Source organism: Macaca fascicularis, chromosome 1 (assembly GCF_037993035.2).
Source record: "Macaca fascicularis isolate 582-1 chromosome 1, T2T-MFA8v1.1".
NCBI classification, from domain to species: domain Eukaryota; kingdom Metazoa; phylum Chordata; class Mammalia; order Primates; family Cercopithecidae; genus Macaca; species Macaca fascicularis.
Window position 1 is genome coordinate 132662098 of NC_088375.1, and position 20736 is coordinate 132682833.

The 20736-nt window shown below is 35.0% G+C and overlaps 1 long non-coding RNA gene across 1 annotated transcript in view; it reads right to left on the reverse strand.

Moving 5' to 3' along the window:
• Positions 1-5444: 5444 nt before the first annotated feature.
• LOC135968686 (uncharacterized) overlaps positions 5445-20736 on the reverse strand; it is a 38469-nt gene continuing 23177 nt past the window's right edge. The window contains exon 2 of the long non-coding RNA XR_010583628.1: positions 5445-5675. This is a non-coding gene — a long non-coding RNA (uncharacterized lncRNA). The remainder of the gene's footprint in view (positions 5676-20736) is intronic.

The following is a 20736-nucleotide window of genomic DNA, read 5'->3' on the forward strand; positions in this document are numbered from 1 at the left end:
CGATACTTCAAAGGGGTCATCAACAGTTACAATAGTGCTAGTAGTAATAACTAACAGTTACTAACAACTTAGTATGTGTTTGGCACTACTGAAATCACTTTACACGTATTATGCTATTTGATCCAAACAAAATCACAAGAAATAGACAATTTTATCATCTTTATTTTACAAACAAAAACAAGGCACAAAAGCTAAAGTAACTTCCCCAAAGTCATTGTTAACTACTGAGGGAGCTACTTAATAAAATAGAGTGAGTCTTTTTTAAAGAAAAGAGGAAAACCTCTAACTCAGATATATGGCAGAATAGATGCCTTTAAAACTCCCAAAACAAAGCATTTGAAAATGATCTATAATGTACAGCAAACATCATTTTAAAGACATAGCTGAATTTATAAGAACTAAAAACAAAATCTCAGAGGCAAAATAAAAGAGGAACTGAAAACATAAATAATGAGCTTACTCAAAAGGCATGGCTAATCTAAGATGATGTATTAATCTCAGTAAAATAACCTTTGTCTTTCATGCCAATTATGGAATAAGTGGCAAGACCTTGAGTGTCACATAAGGTAGAGTGCTAGAAAGGAGCTCCCTACCTGAAAGGGTATGCCTCAGAGGTCTATAACCTTAGTAAAATTATAGATGAGAAAACATAATGTCGGCATAAGGGGAAAACAAGGAAATTTTAGCTTTTATGTGAGATATAGATGAAAAAAATTCTCCTAGAAATTTCAAGTCACACCGAAGCTGGGAATTCTAATCTATACTATTTGCAAGGTCCAAGAGAAAATTAACTTAATAGTAGCCTCATGAAGAATCAAAGGCAAATACTGTATTCTCAAAAAAGTAGCACAAAAAAATCAATAACTCCTGGGATTCTAAAAAAAATTCATGTTACAAATGATCTAATTACTTAAGATCACAAAACACTTTAGGAACATAAGATACCATTAGGGAGAGTAAGCAGAAACAGCCAATAGTATAATTAGACATTTGATAGTATCATATAATATAACCATAAGACTTAGAATATGATGGAAGTATCTTTAAATATTTAAATACATTTAAAATGGAATAAAGATATAAAACACCAATAAGATATTTTTTAAAAGATAAGGCATATTTTTTAAATAAGTGAATAGTATTTCTAGAAATAAAAATTATTACTAAAATTAAAAACATAGTTTGAAATCAAGTTCAGATTAGAGAGCAGGTTATAAAAAGCTCAAAAGAAAATTTATTAATTGAAAGATGTGTATTAAGAAATTACGGGCCGGGCGCGGTGGCTCATGCCTATAGTCCCAGGAGGCCGAGGCGGGCAGATCACGAGGTCAGGAAATCTAGACCATTCTGGCTAACATGGTGAAACCCCATGTCTACTGAAAATACGAAAGAAATTAGCCGAGCGGGTGTCTGTAGTCCCAGCTACTCAGGAGGCTGAGGCAGGAGAATGGCGTGAACCCGGCAGGCGGAGTTTGAAGTGAGCCGAGATGGCGCCACTGCACTCCAGCCTGGGAGAAGGCGCGAGACTTCGTCTCAAAAAAAGAAAAGAAATTACTGATAATACAAGCCAGTAAAACAATGAGCTGGAAGATAAAAGATATGAAAGAAAATAAGAAAGTCTAACATATATGTAACTGGTTTTTGAGAAGATGATTTTTTAAGGGATATTTAAAAAATAATGGCTGTATTTGAAAAATAAAACGCTACTCGGTGATTAAAATAAACATTGGGCAAAATAAGTCAACATAAAATCATATGTACTATGGAATTCCATTTATGGAAGGTTCAACAATTAGCAAAACTCATCTTTGGTTGCAGAATTCCAGACAGTAGAAGTGGTAACACTTGGCAGTAGAAGATGACTGAAAGGGAAACTGAAGGAGGCATCTGGAGTTCTACAAATATTGTATTTCTGGATTTGTGGGCTGGTTAGATCAATATGTGTGGTTTGTAAAAATTCATTGAACTGTACACTTATGAGCACTTTTCTGAGTGCATATTATACTTCAACAAAATGTTCTTAAAATTTGTATGATGTTCTGGAGTTACTGAATACACAAATCCTCAGGTCCAGGAAGTACAACAAGGATAAAAAAAAAAAAAATTTAACAAAAGCATCATTTGAAAACCAAAGAAGAAATAAAAAAAGGGAAGATCTTAAAAAATGCCTTGAAGATAGAAACAAAGACAGATTGTATTTAAAAGAATGAGGATTAACTTAAAAGGATATTCAGCAATGGCAAGAGTGGAAGCCAGAAAACGGTGAAATAATATTTTTAAAGTGCTGAGAGAAGATAATCACCAACCTATAATTACAGATTTTCACAATAATCATTTGAAGATGATGATAAATTTTAAATATGTAGAAATAAAAACTGTGTTTAATCATTAAAAAAAAAGCCCTCTAAATGTATTTTTTCATGTTTCAGGAAACATTTTATTTTTATTGTCAGGGAAAAAATTATACCAAAAGAAAAATGTGATGAAAAAAAGGAATGTTGAGAATTTAAACAATTTAATAGCAGATTGTCAAAATATGTTAGAAAAAGAAAAAATAAATAAAAAAAGCACATCTACAAAAGTGGAAAGTTGAAAAAAAAGAGCTGTGTGTAACACAGTCAAATATCTGACATAAATGTAGATATAATCCCAAACACAAATCAGAAAGGAAATGAAGCAGAAGCAAAATTTGAAGAGAAGACAGGGGAGAAACCAGAACTCAGGAAAGACAACAATCCACATATTCAAGAGGCACTGGATAATTTAAATGCAATAAAAACAATAACAACAACAACAAAAACACACCTTATCTAGTTATAGAAGAAAACCTCAAACAAAAGGAGAGAATCTGAAAATAGGGAATAAAATTTTAAAAGACACATTATTCAAAGTAACAAAATTAATTTTACAACTGATTTCTCAAGAGAATAACAGAATCCAACTAAAAATGAAACAAAATCCTTAAGGTACTAAGAGAAATAACTGCCAACTTACGTTCCCATACTCATATAAAATAGCCTTCAAAAACGTAGACGCAATAAGTGTATTTTCACAAATAAATCAATCAAGAAGAATTCAAATAATGAACCAGTAAACCAGCACAGAATATGTTTAAGAATTTACTATCAATAACTACATAATCCAAGATGGAAACCCAGAGCCATCATAAGAAATAAAGAGTAACAGAATGGGTATGTGAATATTGATAATACAAATTAATAATTTTTAAAAAGATAGTTTACTTGATTGAAGCCCTGGATTTCATGTGCTGACAGCTCTCATTTCTGACATAATTAGTTATTGTCTACCACCCTAGCTGTGCACAAAAGTCCTAATCCATACAGTATGAGAACCACAAATTGGATAATGTGAGTATTGTCTTTGCCTGGAATCTTTTGCTTCACTAGATTAATCTCTCAAGTTGTTCATCATGGTTTGAAGCAAGCTCAAGGTCACTATAAAAGGACTTCAGATTTTACTGATCGCATTTGGAATTTTTAAATGACAATATCCCTCAGATAAAATCTCATTCCATGGGCACCAGCAAAGCTCAAATGTCCCATTGTGCTTCATGAATAATACCATTCAAATTTGACATTTTAACGTAGTTCTAGGAAAAATGACACTGCCAATTCGAGATCATTTGTTGATTTCATTTTGAGATTATAACCAAAGTCTAGATTTCAGGAAATATATTCAGGCCAAAATTTAAATACTAGACCGGAAAATTTGTTTTTATTTTGCTTTCTCGTCTTATGATTTGTAAATACAGAAAAGCTAAAATGTTACTGAAAGGAATTCATATTTAAGTGTATAGTTATATTTTTCAATAATAATTTAATATTATGTTACTGGATGCTTTTAATCACACATTTATGATGAGAGTCTGAAAAGGCTAACATAATATATATTTTAAATTTCTCTGCTTAAGGAAATCTTTAACTCAGAATATTTAGGAATATCGTAGTCCTCCCTTTTCCTCAGGGGATACATTCCAAGACCCCAAGTGGATGTCTGAAACTGCGGATTGTACTGAACTTTACGTATAGTATGCGCGGATTTCTTTTTCTTTTGTTAGAATTTTAGGGATAAAAGATTCATTCTAACCACAGATTTTAGCAATCTCAGGATTTATTTCTTTTCTTTTCTTATTAAGTTGAGAACTTTCACATTTCACTTAAAGGAAGCACTTTACAGCTTCTCTTTGTCATATACAAGTTGTCAGCATCATTATTTTTGTACTCTGAGGTAATTATTAAGTAAAACAAAGGTTGCTTGAGCACAAGCACTACAATACCTCAACAGTCAATCCTATAACCAAGCCTGCTACTAAGTGACTAATGAATGAGTAGAGTCCACAGGAGAATACTCCAGAAAAAGGGATGATTCACTACTCAGGAAGGACAGAGTCTGACAGTGTGAGGTTTCGTTAGGCTACTCAGATGAGTGCACAATTTAAAACTTATAATTGTATATTTCTAGAATTCTTCACTTAATATTTTTGTACCATGATTGATCTCAAGCAACTGAATCAGAGAAAGCTACACCGCAGATTTAAAAAAAAAAAAAAAAAAAAAAAAAAAAAAAAAAAAAATTCTGCATATCATCTATTGTACATTTTTTTTTTTTTTTTGAGACGGAGTCTCGCTCTGTCACCCAGGCTGGAGTGCAGTGGCGCCATCTCAGCTCACTGAAAGCTGAGCCTCCCAGGTTCACACCATTCTGCAGTCTCAGCCTCCCAAGTAGCTGAGACTACAGGCTCCCGCGCCTGGCTAATTTTTTGTATTTTTAGTAGAGATGGGGTTTCACCGTGGTCTCGATCTCCTGACCTCGTGATCCGCCCGCCTCGGCCTCCTAAAGTGTTGGGATTACAGGCGTGAGCCACCGCACCTGGCCCTATTGTACATATTTTTAAATAGTTTTGAAGTAAATATATGCATTATAAATATATGTTTTATATACAGATGAAAAGTCTCACACACTCATCCACATATATAAAAGAGTAAAATTTTTTATATCAAAATAAGTCATAAAATTACTAATCCAATTGAGTTTAATAGATGAGAAATAACTTTTTTAAATAAATGGATTATGTATTCATAAGCTCAATATAATTAGTGGCAATTACTGCATAAGTTTTTTTCTTTTCTTACAACTTTTAACACTACTGAAACATTAATCCATTTTATCTTAGGCAGCATTGGCTACTATGAAGAGTGAGAGGTATAGTTTCTATGTAAGGGAATGGAAATGTGTAATAATGTTCTTTTGAAATATTTCATGGTTCATTATAGAGGATTTCCAGGCCCTCTACCATGTCATTTGTTGTTTCCTTATTACAGCTCTTTCTTCTGACCTGGGAACATCAACATGATTTTGCCCTGTTGCCTGGTTAATGCATACCACCAGATTGTAATTTTTGTTGCGCCAAATAAAGAGAATGGTTATTTGTAATATTGATTTTAATTGTTCACAAAGCAAATTCTTCAACCCTACTTCCAATTTACATTGGCCCGAATGAGATTATTGAAAGCCTGAGCTTCAATCTAGGCTCCAAAAATTTTACTCATTTCCTTCTTCTTCCTTTAATTAATTAATTTATGTATTCCTTCATCCACTTAGCAAACCATCGTTAAGCAGGCATATGTTCCAGGAATTGTAGAAAGTACTGCAACCTATAAAAAAAATTAAAACATTATTTTAATTTTTGAGGAATTCCAAAGAAGGAACTCTCTATATAAGCCAGTAAATGTAATAAAATGTATTAAGTTAAGTAACAACTATAAACAAAGTACTATTTATATAGATGTTAAAAATATTTCTGCAAAAGAATGCTAATAAAAATGCTATTTAATCATAAAGTCATTTTTTTGCTGTCTTTCCAGAAGAATACAAGCTTCATAAGAAATTTTGTCTGTCTCTAGCATCTAGAGATCTAGAGCAGTACCTGGTACATTAAATATGTGTTTGAATGATGAATGAATGGAATTCTAGTCCTAACTTCTTGCGTTACACATGATGAAACAGAAGTCCCATAGTAAGTTGAACTAGGATCTGGTTTCTCACTTCCGGGTTGTCTTTATTTGGGAAGTCAGCTTTGTATAACTTTACATGCTATTATTTCTGCTACTGGCTATTTGTAAGAAAAATGAGCTAGAAAAATCTATTTTAACAAGCAAAGATTGAGAAATGCTTGAAGCTGACACTCAAGGGCTACGATTGACCAATACACATATGATAAATAAAGAACCTGTGTTTTGAAGAAAGACTTATACACTGCTAAGGTTTAAAAAAATAGAAAAACAGGCTTCGTGCAATAAATCACTTTAGATTTGAATACTTTTCCTCCATTATTCTTGTTCCCCATAAAATTTTATACAGAATTTTATTTAGTTCATAATAGGAAAGTATACTCAACTTAAATGTAATATGCTATATACTCAAAGATTAGATGCCAGTATTTCTATTATTTTTTGCAATTGTTAGAAATGTCCTTAGGTATTTTGTCTTATTTATCTCAAACAGTTTTGTGAAATAAATAATTACTTTTAATTTAATTAAAATATCTCAAAAATACATTAGGAAACCTGTTTATCATATGTAATAATTCTGATTTTTAAGCCTGTAAACATATTTAAAATATGATTTTATAGGCCTCAAGAATATAAAAATAATTTATCAACTCTCTGCAGTTATCTCACACTATAAGAATGCAAAACAGCATTTTCCTCTGGCCATGAAGTGTTAGAGAATTGTGAATACCAAATATGCAATGTCAAATATGACAAAATTCTCACAGGTGAGAACTGACTAACAATGGATTACTGCAAAAGGAGGCATGAAAGAAAAATAGTCCTGGCAAAAAATAAAGAAGCACAGTACTGGCCATAGAATAGCATAACTAATCTCCATGTTACACAGAAGTGTGCTTTTCATTAGATTATATAGATATAATAATTAACACCTGTATATTCTGATGTACACTATACCCAATATTTCTCATGAATATTTTGTCTAATCCTCCTGATACATAAGAGTAAATGAAATAATGAATGTAAAATGCTTGAAAATGTGTTGGGCATATGGTACTATATAATTGTTAGATGTTATTGTTTTAATTTTTATATTAGTATGTATTTCATAGGAATTCTAAGGATGAATGGACATGCCTTTACATCATTTAGCCAGCTGTCTAATGCATATAGTAAATTTATCATAGTTTAGCTATTATTTCTATCTTAAAAATGACATTGAGGTGGAGCCTTGCTTAAAGAGGCACAAGTATGAAATTGAAGATTCAACATCTAAAATTCTGTCACTTGACATCTAGCCCAGTCATCACTTTCTTTTTAACACTTTCTTCCAACACTTCTATTATTTAATTTGCTTTGAACATAAAGGGAGATATAGAGTTTATACTTACTATTCTAGAAATTGAGAAGTAGAATCTAAATGTCTTTGCTTAATGCATTCGGACACTCATGCAAAAAGTATTTTTTGCTATTTTGTTCGAGATACTGTGTGCTAGGTGCTAAATTTAAGTGGTGAGCAACAACAAGAACAGCAAACAAAGTTAACCTTGGCAACTCACGGAGCGAAAGCATTTGTTGAGGACTTAAAAATTGCATATGTGTTAATTTACAATGGCCATCAACATTATAACAGAGATGTACATGGTTCTATAAGCATTGTCAGTAAGGACAATTGATCTGGTTAAAGATATCAGGGACTATTTCTTGAATAAGTGAACATTCGGTTGGGAATTGAAGAAAATAAGTTAGCTAGGCTACATTGTGTTAAGGCAGGACAAGTATAGCAGACGGAAAGAATAACCTATGGAAGAAGAAAACCTACAGAAAAAATAGCTGTATTCCCAGCTACTCAGGAGGCTTCAGCAGGAGAATCGCTTGAACCCAGGAGGTGGAGGTTGAAGTAAGCCAAGATCACACCACTGCACTCCAGCCTGGGTGACAGTGTGAGACTCCGTCTCAAAAATAATAACAATAATAATAATACATAGGAATAAATTTAACCAAGCAGGTAGAATATTTATACATCAAAAACTATAAGGCATTGATTAAAGAAATTGAAGACACGAATAAATGGAAGTATATCCTGTGTTCATGGATTGGAAGAATTAATATTGTTAAACTGTCCATGCTACCAAAAGTAATCTACAGATTCAATGTAATCGTTATCAAAATTCCAATGAATTTTTTTCATGGACATAGAAGACAAAATCCCAAAATTGGTATGGAACCACAAAACACCCAGAGTAGCCAAAGCAAGCTTGAATAAAAAGAAAAAAAGCTGGAGGTATCATACTTCCTGATTTCAAAGTGCATTACAAATTGATGGTTATCAAAACAGTATAGTACTGGCATATAAATAGACATATAGACCAGTGGAACAGAATAGAGAGCCCAGAAATAAAACCACATATATATGGTCAACTAACCTTTGACAAAAGCACACAGTACACATGGAGAAATTATCTCTTCAATAAATGGTGTTGAGAAACTGGATATCCACATGCAAAAGAATAAACTTGAGCTAGTCTAAAATATTCTAAAATTAACTCAAAATGGATTAGACTCACATTTAAGACTTAAAACCATAGAACTCCTAGAAGAAAACAGGGAAAATATTCCCTAACATTGGCTTTGGCAATGGTTTTTATACCAAAAACATAGACAACAAAAGCAAAAATAAACAAGTGAAACTACATCAAACAAAAGCTTCTACACAGCAGTGGAAACAATCAAAATGAAGAGGCAGACCAGGTGCAGTGGCTCACGCCTGTAATCCTAGCACTTTGGGAGGCCGAGGCGAGTGGATTGCCTGAGCTCAGGAGTTTGAGACCAGCCTGGGCAACACGGTGAAACCCTGTCTCAACTAAAATACAAAAAATATTAGCTTGTTGTGGCAGCATGCACCTGTAATCCCAGCTACTTAGAAGGCTGAGACAGGAGAATCACTTGAACCCGGCATGTGGAGGTTGCAGGGAGCCGAGATCTCATCACCATACTCCAGCCTGGGCAACAGAGCAAGACTCCACTAAAAAAAAAAAAAAAAAAAAGGCAACCCACAGAATGAAATAACGTATTTGTTAAACATATATCTGATAAGAAATTAATATCCTGAATATATAAGAAACTCATACAACTCAATAGCGGAAAAATGAATAACCCAATTTAAGAAATTGACAAAGAACCCAAATAGACATTTTTCAAATAAAACATACAAAAGGCCCAAAAGTATATGAAAAAATGCCCAATATCACTAATTAGAGAAAGGCAAATCAAAACTATAATGAAATATTATAGTTTTGATGTTGGTAAGGATAAAAGTCAGTGAGTAGAGAAAAGGGAACCTTTCTATACTGTTTAAGGGAATGTAAACTGATACAGTCAATATGGAAACAGTATGCAGGTTCCTCAGAAATTAAAAATAGAACTGCCATATGAACTAGCAATTCTACTTCTGGATATATATCCAAAGGACATGAAATCATTATGTCCAAAAGTTATCTGCACTCTTATTTTCGTTGCAGTGGTGTCATCATGCATTGATGATGTCCATCATCAATGAATGGATAAAGAAAATGTGGTATAGATACATAATTGAAACCTGTTCAGCCTTATAAAAGTCTGCTGTTTGTGACAACATAAGTAAACCTAGAGCACACAAGCTAAGTGAAATAAACCAGGCAAAGGCAGACAGATACTGTATTATCTTACTTATAAATGGAATCTAAATAGGTGGGACTAATAGAAGCAGAAAGTAGGATGGTGTTTGCTGGGGGCTTGAGAGGGGTGGGTGGCAAGAAATGGGGAGATGCTGGTCAAAAAGCACACATTATCAGTTATACGATGAATCAGTCACGAGACAAATGAACAGCATGGTGATTCTAGTTAGTAATACTGTAATGTTTTCTTGAAATTTGCCTAGAAAGAGCTATAGTGTCTTCACCACACACACATATGCACATGCACACACACACACACATACACACACACACACACTAGTAACTTGGCATGGTGATGGATGTGTTAATTAATTTGATTGACGTAATAATTTCACAGTGTATAGGTATAGCAAATCATCACATTGTACAACTTGAATATATACTGCTTTTATTTGTCCATTATACTTCAATAAAGCTTAAAAAATAGCATAAAGGAAGAGAAGAAAAAGAAAAAACTAAAGCAAATTAATTTAGAAAAGTGATTCTTGATTATTTAAGATGACATAACCTACATTTTAAATTTCCATCTTTGTCGATTGGTTTTCCACATTTACTAAAAAACCTAGTTGAATGTACATTTAAATTTTTAATCCCATCTTAATACCAGTAAATAACATTTTTGAGCACCTATAGGGTTCCAGAGACTGCAGACATACATACACACACAATTTAAATTCTCATACAACTTTGAGATAAAGAAATTATCTATACTACAGATGAGAAATTATCTATATTACAGATAGGGGTTGACAAAACTAAGTTAAACGCCTAAGGCCATGTAGTTTGTAAATGGCATGACTAGCACATCTATAATTTAATCCAAACCCTGTCTCATTTTAAAGCCACTTCCTATAGTGTCCATCTAGTGTTCTAATTTGTGGTCCAGGACTACCTGAAGTAGCATAAAGGCAGAAGTAAAGAAGATACAGCAAACAAAAACAAAGATATAAAGTAGAAGTAGGATCCACAATCTGTGCAATACCCCACCCTCACCCCAGGATGCCTGCATTCATTTCCAGCAAACTTTCACAAACAGCCCCAGGAAGTCTCTGTATATGTATGAAAACAAGTTCATATTCGAAAAGACCTTTTCACTAGGTTTCCCAGGGGGCAGGGATGAACTGTCACACTTGAATCTATGAATCAAAACCAGGCAGAGCTTTGCAACATTAATATACAAGAAGACTTTCAAGGCTGAGAAATTGTTGAGTACTAATCATGAGAAATTTGATGGCAAGTTATTCAAGAAACTTGAAAGTGACTTTATCTCAGGAGAACAAGTTACTGAAATCAGTTCTATCTAACAAGATATCATCTCTAATGGAAACAGAAATCTTCTGCTTCCTGATCTAAGTCCCAATGTGCAGAACAAGCATAAGGACTTTACAAGGATTAGAAATCAGAAAAATTGCCACGTTTAGAACAGTCCAATAATATGAAAATGCAGAACCACAGGGAAAACTTCATAATTTGGAAAGTGAATCATCAAAATAAATTGATCAGATATGAACTGAAGATAAATATTACAGAAAAAGAGAAATGATCTATGTCCCCATGTGACTATTAACTTATGAACACAATTTCCTCCAAAGTTAATGTATTCAATCATCATCTTTAGACTTCATTTAAGTTGATTTCCATCTCTGTAGTAAGAAGTAAGAATTAAATACAATGCCTCAATCTTGGCATAGAAACATTAAAACATTTGTAATTATATTTGAGATAAACTGTTTATTATTTTAACATAAGCAAAATAGAGCCAATTAATAAATTTGAAGAATTATCACAGAACATCTGCCAATATATACCTTTATAAATGAAATTACATAAATTTTCTATTTTGTATATGTATCTGATGAACCAGGCATTGTTTTGGGCTAGATCTAAGCTACTTAGTAATAGAAATAAATATTAATGGATAGGAATAAAAATAATGTTCAGATATTCCCACACTCATGGAGTTTATATTTCTAATTTGGAGATAGACAATAAATATACCAAAGGAAGGAATTTTATAGTCAGTTGGAAAGTGATGAGACTACAGAAAAAAGAAAATGTAGAGCATAGTAGAAGCATGTGAAACTTATCTTCCCAGCTTCTGGTCTGCCAACAGCAACCCCTGACTCACCATCAGATTCATATCTATGACTCCAGAGGAAGTAGCCACACAGAGGCAACCACTTGTCATAGACCTCTCCACAAACAACTCCTTCGAGTTTTCTCCAGAGGCTGGATGTGCTTGGCCTTTTAAATCTTCATGCTCTCTTTCTAGACATTTGCATCCCTCATTCTCCTACATTTTATAAGGCTCATTTCCTATAGTAAATCCATAATTCTAAAGTCACCATAGCTCTGCCTCAACTGAATGTGACCAATAGACAAACCATTCTCCACAATACAAGCAGAATGTTCTTTCCAAAGACAAAAATGTGACCATGTTCTTCATCTGTTAAAAGTCATTGGTGGCAGTTTATTTAAAATTCTTCCTTTTTTCTAATGTCAATTTCTATTTTAGATTCAATGGGTACATGTGCAGGTTTGTTACATGGGTTAATTGTGTAATGTTCGGGTTTGAGGTATGAATGATCTCATCACTCAGGTAGTGAGCATAGTATCCAATAGGTAGTTCTTCAGTGCTTGTCCCCTCCCTCTCTCCCACCTCTAGTAGACCACTGTGTCATTGTTATGGTCTTAAAGTCCTTGAGTACCCAATGTTTAACTCTCACTTATTAGTGACAACATGCAGTACTTGGTTTTCTGTTCCTGCATTAATTTGCTTAGGATAATGGCTTCCAGCTGCATGCACGCTACTGTAAAGGACATGATTTCTTTTTTTTTTTTTATGGCTGCATAGTATTCTGTGGTATACATATACAGCATTTTCTTTATCCGGTCCACTGTTGATGGACATCTAGGGTGATTCCTTGTCTTTGCTGCTGTGAATAGTACTGCAATGAACAGACAAGTGCATATGTCTTTTTTGAAGAATAATTTATTTTTCTTTGGGTATATATACAATAATGGAATTGCTGGGTTGAATGGTGACTCTATTTTAAGACATTTGAGAAATGTCCAAACTGCTTTCCACAGTGGCTGAACTAATTTACATCCCCACCAACAGTGTATAAATATTCTTTTTCTCTGCGGCCTCATCAGCATCTGTTATTTTTTAACTTTTAAATAACAGCCACTCTGACTGGTATGAGATGGTATCTTATTGTGGTTTTGATTTGCATTTCTGTTATTAGTAATTGGATCAATTTTTTCATATGTTTATTGGCTACTTGCATGTCTTCTTTTGAGAAGTATCTCTTCATGTCCTCTGCTCACTTTTTAATAGGGTTTTTTGTTTGTTTTTGTTTGTTTATTTGGCTTGTTGAGTTGTTTATGTTCCTTATAGATTGTGGATATTAGACACTTTTTGGATGCATAGTTTGTGAATATTTTCTCCCATTCTGTAGATTGTCTGTTCACTCTGTTGATACTTTCTTTTGCTGTGCAGAAGTTCTTTCATTTAATTAGGTCGCATTTGTCAATTTTTGTTTCTTTTGTAATTGCTTTTGAGGAATTAGCCATCAATTGTTTGCCAAACAATGTCGAGGTTATTTTCTAGGTTTCTTCTATGATTTTTATGGTTTGAAGTATTTCATTTAAATCTTTAATCCATCTTGAATTAATTTTTGTATATGATGAAAAGTAGGGGTCCAAATTCATTCTTCTGCATATGACTATATGACTAGCCAGTTATCTCAGCATCATTTATTGAGTAGGGAGTCCTTTCCCCATCCCATCACTTTTTTTGTTTGTTTGTTTGTTTGTTTTTCTAATGGCTTTGACAAAGATAAGATGACTGAAGGTGTGCTGCTTTATTTCTGGATGCTGTATTCTGTCCCACTGGTCTATGTGTCTGTTTCTGTACTAGTAATTGTAGCTTATTTTCTCCAGCATGATGTCTTAAGTCTGAAAATGATTTACCAGGCCTTCATGTTCTTATCTCAACACATCTAAAAAGGCTTCTCTGTCTCAGATTCAAAAATACAGAAATTCTACCCTTTTCTGAAACTCTCTCTCATCTCTAGGTCATCGTACATCAGTTCTCTCTCCCTGGAGCATTCTCTTCATTTTTCATATAATAAATCTCTTATTCTTCAGAACTCAAGTGAAATAACACTTTTTAAAATAAACCCTCCCAATACCAATGTTATTAGTCAGGTTTTTCTGCCATTTAGACTCCCAGTGTCTCATGATCCCTCTTCTGTACTCTCTTACCACACTTTATTAAAATTGCAAATTTAATGATATGTCTTCCCTTCTAAACAATAAGCTCCAAAAAGACAACAGCCATGTCTGCTTGTTCATTGTTATATCCCCAGTGCCAACATTGTTCTAGCACATAATAAATACTTCATCAACATTTGTAGAATGAACAGATGGTTGAATTAATAAATCACAGTTATGTTAGTTATCTATTCCTGTGTAAAACATTATCATAAACTTAGAGGATCAAAGTAACACACATCTATTATCTCATAGCTTCTATGGTCAAGAGTCCCTGCCCAGCTTCATTGGGTCTTCTTCAGAGTCTCTCTCTCACATGCCTCTTATCAAGGTGTCATCCAGGGCTGTCATCTCATTTGTAAGCCTGAATGGTAAAGATCTGTTTCTAAGATTGTGTGATTGTTGGCAAGATTCCATTTTTCACAGGTTTTTGGACTGAAAGCCTCAGTCGTTTTTTGGTTACTGGACAGAGACCAACCTCAGTTCTTTGCCATATGTAACTCTCAACATTTCAGCTTGCTTCATCAAAGCCAGCAAAGGAGAGAGTGTGCTACCAACACAAAAGTCAGAATCTTTTGTGATCTAATGACAGAAGTAATATCCCGTCAACACTGAGATATGTTAGTTATGAGCAAGTTCTCAATGAGAGGGAATTATACAAGGCCATGATTACTAGTATGTAGGGATTATTGGGGGACCAACTTAGATTTTGACGGCCATAACAGTTGGGTGCCAGGAGTTGTGCTGGAATAACTATGATGAGTTTCTACTGGTTTTCAAGTGCTTGTTGGAAGACGGTTCACGCTAGCCTAAAAGTTCCGTGACAAACTAGTCAGAAGATGTACTTCATCTTCCGTAAGATGATGTAAGATTGCCTCACATGTGTAAGATTGCCTCACACGCTTCTTAAGCTCTTCTTTTCTAAATATATTTAAAATACCCAAGTGAGGCCGGGCGCAATGGCTCACGCCTGTAATCCCAGCACTTTCGGAGACCGAGGCCTGTGAATCACAGAGTCAGGAGATGGAGACCATCCTGGATAACACGGTGAAACCCCGTCTCTACTAAAAAATAGAAAAAATTAGCCGGGCGTGGTGGCGGGCGAGGTGGCGGGCGCCTGTAGTCCCAGCTACTCGGGAGACTGAGGCAGAAGAATGGCGGGAACCTGGGAGGCGGAGCTTGCAGTGAGCCTTGATCGCGCCACTGCACTCCAGCCTGGGCGACAGAGAGAGACTCTGTCAAAAAAAAAAAAAAAAAAAAAAAAAAAAACCAAGTATAGTAGAGAAATTTTTAATAAATGCTAGTAATATTATGGAAAAATAGACTAGAAAAGAAAACTTGAAGAGTGAATTATTCAAATGGTTTACAACAATTGTTTAAATCTCATTCATAGTATATCTAGACTACACATCAGCCATAACTCTAATTCAGGCTCTTAACTGAAACACGTTATGCTCAAAACTGAAACACTGTTCCTTCCCTTGGCGTTGTGATCATGGATGAGAATTATACTTTACCTACAGGAAGAACTGGGAGTTGCCTGGCACTGAGCTGGGCTATATAATCCACTTTGAGGGACAGGGAAGGGGCATTATCGATTGGGTACAATGATGTGATATACTATAAAAATAATCTATTCCAGTACTTTTATTTTATAGGTAAAGAAACTTCGATGGTGAAGGGGCCAAGGACTTTGCTCTCTCAAGGTTAGCTGACAAATCGACTCAAAAAAAAAAGGTAGATTAAGTAAAGAAAACGCATACAAATTTATTTAACGTGTATACACAGGAACCTACCAAATGAAGACCCAAAGATACAGGGGAAATTGTCCATTTTTGTACTTTTGTTCAACAACGTATGGTCTGCCATGTAGAAAGATGATTGGACAAAATGAGCATGTTCTAATGCTAATAGGCTGAGTGAGGAAACCCAGTAAGGCCTGTCCGTCTGGATTCTTCTTGGCTTTTCAGAGCATGTATTCCTTCCTTCTGGGTATGAGGCAGGACCCTCTCCAGAATGAGGGTCTTAGGATCTATAATCAACTAAGTTAGGTCAGATAATTTCTTTGTGGCCAGCTTTTATACAGATAGGGTTTTCTGTTTTCTATGACCCAGCTTGGGGAAGAGGGATTCTCATTTCTATGGCTTACCCCAGGGGAGAATGGGACGGGGAGACAGGGAGCAAGAGAAGTTCACAGAAAAACTGTTGCTTCTGAGGCTGCTTTGAAGGCCTTCCTTTGGGAGTATCATTTTCTGAGTCCCAAATACAGGCTAATGACTTACTCCAGTGTACATAGTAAGTTAATGGCCAAACTTAACCTAAAAACTCATCTTTCATCTATTTGTTCATTCTTTCAACAAAATTTTTATTTCATTTTAATATGCATTGCCAGAACTTACACTAGGAGCTGGGGATAGAAGAATTAAGTGAGCTATAGAGATCACAGTTTATTAAGGAGATAGGCATGTGAACAGGAAGCTACAGCATTAATTTTTCCAAAAAGCTTTACATTGAAGGCCATTTGAACTATGTATTAACTAATGAGTATAAGTGTGCCATTATACCCCACACTATAATTAAGAGGGATAATGTGGACATTTTAGTAAGGGAGAACAGAAAGTGCAAAGGCATAGAGGCGGTGATGAGCATAGCGGTTAAAGTTTTATGATCAGAACATGTGTCTACTGAGTCAGTAGAGTATATGAGGGGTCCTTATAATGGCCCTCCATATTATTAGGTTGGTGCAAAAGTAATTGTGGTTTATGCCATTAAGAGTAATGTCATCAACTTAATACACACAGATTTTCCTACCTCTGGCCTTACAGAATAGTAATATTTATGTTGAGTTAATAGTAGTAAATATTGAATAGAATCGAAAAAGGGACGTGTTTAAAAAATTACAAAATCCATTACTTTTTAGTGAAATAAGTTCACACTCTACCTTCTCTCCTTAGCTTAAGATTTTCAATTACGTGCAAAAGTTGCTGTGAAGTCCGTGATCAGCAAAGTATGGGAGAAAAGTGCCTAAGTTTCTGAGCTACAAATATATGACCAAATATTTAAAAGCACAAAGCAGATATATTTCTATTTTTTAATACCAGAATGCTATATTCTTAGACTTAGTGAGTCTAGACCAATCCCAGAAAGCAGGGAAGGATAAAGTGAGGTAAAATGACATGCCTCTGCTGTAATGTGACATATCCAACCCAGAGCTGCTTTACAGTTCATGAGGAGTCAGCCTAAAGTTACCAGATCTACCTCTTTGACCAAAATTACAAGTTAAATCAGGAAAGTCACATGTAAGTTTAAGCAGTAGTTGAGTTTTTCCTACCGAACTGACTAAATCAAAGTTACCTGATGTTGTGTAGACAACTTTATTAGAGAAGATCTTCGCCTAATGCAACACACCACCTCAAAGGCCTTGAATATTCATGTGAGTTACCTGGAATACTCAGAGATATTCAAGGACTGTAAAATGAAGTTCTTAAATACAAGGCTCCATGTAAGTGTTGAGGAGGTCAGTTTTACAGCAAAAAAATTTAGAATACATGTCTTTTGCAAAAAGTATTAGCTTACAGTCTTCAAGGACCAAAACACCTGTGAAAATTAGAGGAGGCTGACATTGACTTAGTGCTCTCTTTGTAAGAAGTTTTTCCATATTCCTTCAATCCTGTGAGATAAACTTTATTATCTTCATTTTACAAATGTAAAAACATGGGGTGAAAAATGTTCACTATCTTGCCTAGCCACAAATAAGTTAAGCAATGACCTTTTCATTTTAAAACCATGCTTTTTTCATTCCTATGAACTACCGCAGCTCTTAGTTGGAGGAAGAGAGAGGGGGCCTGAAAAGCATTTATCTGCTTGTTTACTAAGGTGACAAGCCATCCTGGCTTGCCTCAGACTGCCCTGGTTTTAGCACTAAAATTTCTGTGTCCCAGGAAACCCTTCAACCTGGGGCAAACTGTTACTGTAGGTCACCTTAACACTCTGAAGTGCTAAGGTCACACCTCTGAAATTCGTATGGAGCAGAGATAAGCAGGGCAGGGAGGCCCAGAGTCTCTGTAAATACAAGTGGAATAAATGAGTACCACAGGGATGAGAGGGGCATTACTGGGAAGTATAATGCTTTTACTGTTGGTCCCTTTTCTGACAAAAATTATCTTTGCATTCTGTGGTTCTCCTTATCATCTTTCACATTTCACCTTTGTTTCACCTGGCCGACCAACTAACAGGACTCATAGAATACATTTGCATCACCTTAGACAGTTTCATTAGTGCTTTACTGAGGTGAATTAGCTATCATTAACACAAGAGTAATTTGAATATTAAGGCTGCTGCTAAAAAGGTGCTTGCAGAGAATAGTCTGCCCTTCTATTTAAAGTGAGCTAGCCTCCTAAAAATGAATCTAGTGCTGGCAAGTGAAAAAAAAAAAAAAAAAAGAAAAGAAAGAAAACAGAGAAAGCTAATCTTTCCTGGGACAGGTTAGTCTCAGAAAGACTGTTGCTAAGTTAATCTGTCACTAGTTCAAAATGACAGTCTGTCACTGGCCACTGTCACCATCTATAGTGGAGGCAGCTTCTGCATTCTTTTTTCCTGGAGCACTGCTTTGTGTGTCTCTGAAATTATGTTAATTGAAAGTTTGTAAATGGAAGAGCATCAGTATTGTACGGAACCAAATGGCGGATGACTTGGGAGGTAAGTGTAAAGAGCTCTGGGATGTGAGAAGTAGAAACAATGATAACACTAATAATGAATATTTATTGAGCAGTTTCTATGTGCTAGATATTATTCTAAGCATTATCCTTTTTTTTTTTTTTTTTTTTTATTTTGAGACAGAGTGTCGCTCTGTCACCCAGTCTAGAGTGTAGTGGCGCGATCTTGGCTCACTGCAACCTCCACCGCCTGGGTTCAAGCAATGCTCCTGCCTCAGCCTCCTGAGTAGCTGTGATTACAGGCATGTGCCACCACACCCGGCTAATTTTTGTATTTTTAGGAGAGATGGGGTTTCAGCATGTGGGTCAGGCTGGTCTCTAACTCCTGACCTCATGATACACCTGTCTCGGCCTCCCAAAGTGCTGGGATTACAGGCGTGAGCCCGGCCTGGCCGGCTGTACCACGCCCGGACAGCACTATCCGTTTTTAAACTCGTTTTACTCTTGGAAACTTATGAGGTACTGTTACTATTCCTATTTTACCAAGATGGAGGTCAATAATCTACACAGATCATGTTCCAAACTACTATACCAATAAAGTTTATTTATAATTAAAAAATAATAAAATAAAGTGAGCTAGCCAGCCTCCTGGTTCAAGTAACCCTCATGACAGATTGAATCAGTGTTGGCTTCTGCAGTGTGCTATTTGGAGCTCTGGGCAGGCCTTCATCTCCCAAGTATCTCCATTTCCACTTTAGTACATTGCCTGAAATGCTGTCATTAGTAGAGGTTTTAAGAGGATGCTCCAAGTAAGACAGGACAAGAGAAAGCAAGGACTCCAGGAAGTGGGATAGAAGAACATTCATTTGCAATTTGGCAGAGAGTCAGCCCTGTCCTTGTTGAAGATGCAGCAAATGTGCTTCACTAGCAGTTTCTGCAAAGGTGAACTACAGGCCAGTGAGTCAAAAGTATTACAAATTCATTTGTTTTGTAAGGTTTTTGGCCTAAGCTCATTTAAAACTTTAAGGCAGTATTCGGCAGAAAAGATCATTCCCAACAGAAAAAATATGTCGTTTTATGTAAAAGACAGTTTACTGAGTGAGTCAATTTTCTGGGGATGTTATAAGTTTTCATTAAGTCAAAGGTCTCTGAACATATAGGAGCTATTTTATCAACTTCAGATGACCTCTGTTGGGATGGCATAATACTATAAAATTGTTACCTTGATCCTTGGCAATGTTTATTGCCTCTTTGTATAATTATAAGAACAGTTGCATGCTAGCATAATGAGGACACTTTCCAAGTCTCAAGTTGAAGTTTGGCCTTAAGGAAAGAATGAAGCCAAATCTCTAAGAGAGAATTACAAAGACAGCTTTGTGGCAATATTTTGTGACACACAGTTCATTAGAAGAATGCTCTTTAATATGCAAAATCTATTGTTAACATTGTGGTTTGTAATGCTTAAACTGCAGATGCACAAACTTCACTTCAGTCAATATGTGGGATCATGAATTCTTTATTTTCAATGCCTCAGAAATCTGCAATTGTGTTATGTGTACAACTACACTATTGCCCACATCAAGAGTAGAAAAGAGTATTGTTTATAGAAAAGATTCTCAACTAAAATGATAATCTTAATTTAAAATATTAAAATAAAATAAAAATATTTATGGCCAAATAAAGCTTGGAGAATCACAATGTATAGGAGCATAATAAAAATTCTCAAATCCCTGATGAAATATTCAGACAACCACCACCAACAACAAAATTATTTGATTATAGAAACATACTTCAACATTTCTATTGAATACATTTAGAAAATATTAATAAGGATCAATTAATTGCAATAATTCATGACAAAATCACAGACATAAAGTCACTGTGGTTATTGATAAATAAAATCAAACACATAGAGTTGCTGTGGTTATTGATAAACTTTTGTCATTTATAAGCTTGTCTGGTGTTCCTGGAAAGCTGTAGAATTAATCAAGACATCATACTACATCAAATGCTAGGTCAGTTCTCATGAGGAAGTGGAGCAACTGTCCCGTCTGC